Source organism: Gobio gobio (assembly GCF_949357685.1).
Source record: "Gobio gobio genome assembly, contig: scaffold_169, whole genome shotgun sequence".
Taxonomy (NCBI): domain Eukaryota; kingdom Metazoa; phylum Chordata; class Actinopteri; order Cypriniformes; family Gobionidae; genus Gobio; species Gobio gobio.
The window spans coordinates 27315-34905 of NW_027645705.1; positions in this window are offsets into that span (position 1 = coordinate 27315).

Consider the following 7591-nt stretch of genomic DNA (forward strand, 5'->3'; position numbering starts at 1 on the left):
ATTCTTCAAAATATCATTAATTTCTGTAGAGCTGGACGTTTTAATAAGGATCAAATGACTGAGTTCAGCTTTGAGAATGAAACCAACCTGTTTGTTCCTCAGTTTCTTCCTGTTTAACTCTCAATGTTTCTTCAATCTTCACGTCTTCATATTTCACTCTGAATGTTTCTTCAATCATCACGTCTTCATGTTTCACTCTGAATGTTTCTTCAATCTTCAGGTCTTCACTCTTCACTTTAATAAACGCTATCTTTATAATAGTGTGTCACGTGGATCTCAGTTGCTTCACCAGTAGTGCTGCAGTCATCAAGTGTGAATAAAGCAGAGAAACATTGTGTGTTTATACAGGTTTCAGGGGGCCGTCCTTACAGGTGAAGATAAAGTACACAAAAGCATGTAAAGGATGTGAGCAGTTATAGGAACAGCTCTAATCCAATCAGCTCAACTATAGCACTGATTATCATAGACATTAGGAAGAGTCGCACCTTCATCCATTCATTCACACTTAACTCAGATATTGATTAGCATCAACAATCACACCAATTAAAGTCATGAGGCAGAAGCAGCAACAGCCATTAAAGACAAAAGGTCAAAAGCCTCACTTACCATGATTTTACATTTGTATTCCCACACACCTAAAGCGAAAGAGATTCATTTACATTTATGCATTTAGCAGACGCTTTTTTCCAAATCGACTTACAACTCAGGAGTACAAGAAGTGATCCGTCATGAAGAGGCAACGAAACATAAAACGTGCCTGAAGTACTACGTTTTGGACATTACTCAGAGGATCACATGCTAGGGCAGGGAAGGAGTAGAGGAAAATAGAAGGAAAAGGATATAAAAAATAATAATAATAATTAAGATGAGGTTAAGTGCTCGCAGAAGAGGTGAGTTTTCAGCTGTCTTTTAAAGGTCCCGTTTTTCCTGTTTTTTTGAAGCTTTGATTGTGTTTACAGTGTGCAATATAACGTGTTCATGTTTCACGTGTAACAAAACACAGTATTTTTCATACAATTTACTTATCTGTATACCGCTGTTTTCACTGTCCTCAAAAAGGCTTGAAAGATTTCCCTGTTCTATGAAGTCCCTCCTTCAGAAACACGTAACGAGTTCTGATTGTGCCAGCGGTTCCCGTGTTGTGATTCGACAGCAGCTTAGCGTACATTGCCCGGAAAGGTCACGCCTCTTACCATAACGGGGAGATGAACGCGCTCAAACTACAGCCCCTGAAGGCCAAACAAAGGTGATTTGACTCCGGGATGAAAATAACAGCGTCTCGACGACATGGCGTCAAACACACTCTACAAACGCAACCGAACGCAACACTTCCTCTTCTCCACGTGGGAGAGCAACAAGACCACGCCCCCTTTTCTTGCGTATTCTTGTGGGCGGAGGTTAGTCAACAAACTGTTCTACTGACGTCATTAAAGCAGGATGTACAGGGATGTAGTCCAAACCGGCCGTTCGCTGTAGGCTTTGAAAGGGAACTTCTGTTAAATTAAATATCTCGCTTGGCATTGAACTTTGAGCTTTATAATTTTACGGGTATTATTTATGCTCTAACAGCAACATTACACACTAACTAAAGTTTGAAAAATGGGATCACGATGAACAGGACCTTTAAATGTTGTCACTCAGTGATTCTGCCTTCTGGATGGTAGTGGGAAGATCGTTCCACCAGCAGGGAACGGTGAATGTAAATGTGCTGGAGAGGGATTTTCTGCCTCTTGTAGAAGCGAGTCAAAGTATGCAGGAGCTGAGCTCGTGGTGGATCTGTAAGCGAGCATTAGCGCCTTGAACTTGATGCGAGCAGCGAGTGGTAGCCAGTGCAGAGAGATGAAGAGTGGTGTGATATGGGTCCTTTTGGGCTCGTTGAAGATAAGACGTGCTGCTGCGTTCTGGATAATTTGGAGCATTTTGATCGCACACAATGGAAGTCCAGCCAGAAGCGTATTGCAGTAGTCAAGTCTAGAAATAACCACGGCCTGGATGAGAAGCTGTGTCGCATGCTCTGGTTTGATCTTCCTGATGTTGTGCAGAGCAAATCTGCATGAGCGAGCTGTCTTTGAAATTGAGCTGTCTCTTTCAAAGACCACCTCTTTGAAGGACAACTGGTCATCAAAGATTACACCAAGATTTCTGACTGACCTTGAGGGGGTGATCAGAGATTAACCTAGCTGGATGGTGAAATCATGTTGTAGATTTATTTGAATTATTTGTCCTTCTGCTGATTGTCTAAGGCAAAATACTTTTACCAAAATGTAAATGTAAATGTGTCTTGATGCTGTAAAACCATGGTTAGTTTTATCTTTTGTCTCTGTGATGCTCTTGATGATTCTGCATCATTACTTTAATTGTTGTCATTGTTCTATTTACCCTCTACCATTGTTTAAATTTGGGTTAGGGTTACTGTTTAGACCACTTATTACTAGCGACGGGCGTTTTTGACACATCCTCAATACATCTTCGAAACCTTGTGAATCTTTTGTTTCAAATCAGTGGTTCAGAGCTCATATCAAACAGGCCAAATCACATGATTTCAGCAAACAAGGCTTTATGTGATTGGCTGCCCAAATCCAACTTTCCAAAATCCAAGCTTTTTAAAAACATTTAAAACAACCCAAAAACACCTACTGTATATACATATAGAATGCTGCATTAAACAATTTCGTAAGGGAAAAAATCAACTCCATAGACCCTTTTCACAGACTGTGATGACGTTTTAACGGTCATCAATATCGTAAATCCTGCAACGTTTTTGTATTCTCATTTTTTTTTTTTATGTATGTACATTTATAACACTAATACTTTTTATTTTATTACTTTTGCATAAAATTACAAAAACAAGTTTCCGCTGCTGTGAGGGTGTTTATAATACAGAGTCTATGGGAGTGATGGTAAAAATTTACATATTTCTCTCTTTTGCCTGCCGTTATCAATCTCACTCTATTTTTTCCCTCTTTTTGAAAGTTGTGAGATCACTATTGTGGCATTTTTCTTTTGCTATGCGAGCAAATGTGCACACAAAAAATATTTACAACTATGAAAAGGGTCTACTGTGGATTCCAAGTGATCAGGGCGTTCCAGTTCAGTCCATTGCAAAGTTTCCGCCAGTCATGAGCGCTCATGCAATGTAAGCAATAACGCACGTCCAAGTGAACCAGACGGAGGGAAGTTAGCAAGTGAAGGGCATAATAAAAACAAACTGGAACGGAGCACAGGAGTCCAAAGTATAATCAATTGAAGAAAATGTTCACTGAAGAACAGTTTGCAGTTTCATCAGCCGTATCAGTTTCAACACAGAGTTGGTAGGCAGCTCTGCATACATGAATTCAGGGTTATTGGGACATTTTTTTTCCAGTCATTTCAATAGCAATAACTGTCAGAATCATTACACACAATACTCGAATATAGCCTATATCTCAAACTGTCTGTCAAAGTGCAAAATGTATGCAACTTAAATTAAATATTCAGGAGTCAGGGTTAGTCTAAAGATGCGTGTTAAACTCAAAGCTCATGCAGTGATGGAGCGCAGCATCTGAACAGAACCGCTCTGAGACGCCAGTGATGAGCTGCTCGCATGAACACTGCGCATTGCTTGACTATTTATTTTTGTTACGAATTGTTTAGTTTAAACGTGGACATTTAAGTCCACATGTCATGAAAACAAGAAACTCTGCTTCTAACCACAGGTCGAGAGCTGTCAGTCCAACCACTCAACTTTGCGATGCTTTTTGTGAACGTTCATTGGAACTATGTTTCGGGAAACACCAACTCGTTTAACAATGCTTATAGCAACAGAACTTGCGACCATAGTTAGCTAATGCCGCTTTCAGGAAACACACCCCTGAGCGTCACAGCGCTACGCTTCGCTCATTACAGGCTCGTTCTCATCAGAACCCAAAACAGTATGTAGCTTTTGGTCACTACACGTATTTATTTGCACATTTATCTTGAACCCCCTCACCGAAAGCATAACTAATCGATCACAGGTGGCTCAACAGGTAGATCTATAAACTCATCTTTCAGGCATTTGACCGACTGGGTTGACACTTCAGCGTGAGAAATCTGGGGCGTGTGAAACCAATCAAATGCGTTTGTCTCACGGCCAATGCATGAAAGTTGGCAGCCCTGTACTTAGGCTGCTTTTTCAAAACTCTTAACACGTGAGCACAACATCAGTCTATGTAAGGTAAACTGTAGATCATTTATCATTGCTTTACCACAAAATGCACAACTTCTTTCAAATTACACAAATTCTTTCAAATTACACAAATTAACTGCTGTGAAGCTGAAAGCTTGTTTAGAGAACTGTGTGAAGAGTTTTGAAAATATGGTATTAAGTATTGAGAAATGAGTCCTAGCGATAGTATAAAACTACTCTGCAGCACTACTGGTGAAGCAACTGAGATCCACATGACACACTATTATAAAGATGGCGTTTATTAAAGAGAAGAGGGAAGACGTGAAGATTGAAGAAACATTCAGAGTGAAACATGAAGATCTGAAGATTGAAGAAACATTCAGAATCTCTTTCGCTTCAGGTGTGTGGGAATACAAATGTAAAATCATGGTAAGTGAGGCTTTTGACCTTTTGTCTTTAATGGCTGTTGCTGCTTCTGCCTCATGACTTTAATTGGTGTGATTGTTGATGCTAATCAATATATGAGTTAAGTGTGAATGAATGGATGAAGGTGCGACTCTTCCTAATGTCTATGATAATCAGGGCTATAGTTGAGCTGATTGGATTAGAGCTGTTCCTATAACTGCTCACATCCTTTATATGCTTTTGTGTACTTTATCTTCACCTGTAAGGACGGCCCCCTGAAACCTGTATAAAAACACAATGTTTCTCTGCTTCAGTCACACTTGATGACTGCAGCACTACTGGTGAAGCGACTGAGATCCACGTGACACACTATTATAAAGATGGCGTTTATTAAAGTGAAGAGTGAAGACCTGAAGATTGAAGAAACATTCAGAGTCAAACATGAAGAAACTGAGGAACAAATAGAGAAAGAGGAGAGTGAAGACCTGAAGATTGAAGAAACATTCAGAGTCAAACATGTAGAAACTGAGGAACAAACAGGTTGGTTTCATTCTCAAAGCACGACCGTCACACACAACTTGGCTGTATCGTGGTCAGTAGACGAGGTGCAGACGTTCCTCTCGTTGGTAGCCGAGGAGCGGATCCAGCAAGAGCTGAATGGGACAACCCGGAATGAAAAAGTTTTTCAGGAAGTCGCTCAGCTCTTGGCCGCACACGGCTACCACCGGACCTACAAACAGTGTAGGGACAAGTTAAAAAAACTAAAAAGCAACTACAGAACCATAAAGGACCTCAACAGCCAGAGTGGTTCAAACAGAAGAACGTGGAAGTGGTTCGCCCAAATGGACGCTATATATAGAAGTAAACCAGCGAGCAACAGGAGGGAGGCTGCCCTGGACTCGGCCACAGCGTTGCTGGAGAACACGATGGAGGATGGTATGTTGTGTGTTAACTCTATATTACACTTGAAAGCTTCATTTTACTTACCATCTACTTTTACAAACTAATTATACAAACTTTTTGTTTCAAATTCATTGTCTACGATTGATTCTTTAGCACTTTCTCCACACACTGATGGCTCAAATTCCCAACTGGTGCTAGCAGCGTCACCAGCAGCACATCCACCAACACCAGCAACATCCAGCACCAGCATGAAACCAGAGCGCATGGTCACAGGTATGAAATATGACCAAAAAACTCACGGTTACAAATCATATGTCTAGACTAAGCTTGTATGTATATATATATATATATATATATATATATATATATATATATATATATCCCACCAACACCCATCCCCTCCCCTATTTTGCAATACCGATATATAGTTATTTTGGTTATACTGTCAGAGAGAGCGCTTCTGTTGTGTGTCATTCAATCTTTTTTGACATGCCGCCTTCACTAAATGCACGTTTATCGATAACTTATTGTGATTGGATGGTAATTTTGTTGTACGATGAGCTTGGCTACTTTTGATTAGGCTATTCTCACAGACCAAATCTGTCATATTTTGGCTTTTACAAAAGTCCTGAGGGAAACAATCGAGGATGGTCACCCTGTCTGCAGAACATGCAAAAAGAAAATCACTGCAATAGGGGGCAAACACTTCAAATCTGCCGCATCGTTTTCGTGACCATCACACACTGTTTTATAGCAAACACAAAAGGCAAGTTATCTTAACCTTAATACCAAAACTACATCTGGGATATAATTGGACAAAAAGTTTTAAACAAAGCCAAAGACGAATAAACGAATAAACAAGTTAAAACAAGACTATTAAGGGTGACATTTAAAGGATAATAATGTGTATTCATTGTACACTTATTACACAGATTTTTTACCACATAAATAATTACAGGGACATATGGAATTGAGATTAATGTTTTAAATCTTACCTATTTATAAATCCATTTTGTACAGTGTACAAAACCATCGCTCAGACAAGATGCTAACAACAATATTATAGTAGTATTAATATTAAAGTCCTCTGATTTCATTTTCAATACAATCACAAACAGAGACGCAAGGCCACAAGTTGCGTTTTGAATGAAACGAGAGCACGTCCGTTGTGACACGTGTGTGCGCTGTTATAATGCGTTGCTATTGACGACGGTTGTGACACGTGTGTGCGCTGTTATAATGCGTTGCTATTGACGACGGTTGTGACACGTGTGTGCGCTGTTATAATGCGTTGCTATTGACGACGGTTGTGACACGTGTGTGCGCTGTTATAATGCGTTGCTATTGACGACGGTTGTGACACGTGTGTGCGCTGTTATAATGCGTTGCTATTGACGACGGTTGTGACACGTGTGTGCGCTGTTATAATGCGTTGCTATTGACGACGGTTGTGACACGTGTGTGCGCTGTTATAATGCGTTGCTATTGACGACGGTTGTGACACGTGTGTGCGCTGTTATAATGCGTTGCTATTGACGACGGTTGTGACACGTGTGCGCTGTTATAATGCGTTGCTATTGACGACGGTTGTGACACGTGTGCGCTGTTATAATGCGTTGCTATTGACGACGGTTGTGACACGTGTGTGCGCTGTTATAATGCGTTGCTATTGACGACGGTTGTGACACGTGTGTGCGCTGTTATAATGCGTTGCTATTGACGACGGTTGTGACACGTGTGTGCGCTGTTATAATGCGTTGCTATTGACGACGGTTGTGACACGTGTGTGCGCTGTTATAATGCGTTGCTATTGACGACGGTTGTGACACGTGTGTGCGCTGTTATAATGCGTTACTATTGACGATGGTTATTATAAGGTAGGAAATGCCACAGAATACAATCTTGCTTAAAAAAGTGCATAGAGCTGCTTTTTTATTTGTTGATTTCAAATATAAAACTGTGTGCATCAGTTCTTTTTGAACACTTTCAACAAATTTTAACAAAACTGTGATAATATTGATAAGTGTGATCATTTTGGTCACTATAATCGTTGTACGAAACTTTCATACCGTTCCATCCCTAATGTATATGAATTCCGGTTACTAACCATAAATACTTTATTGCTAGTTACTGTAA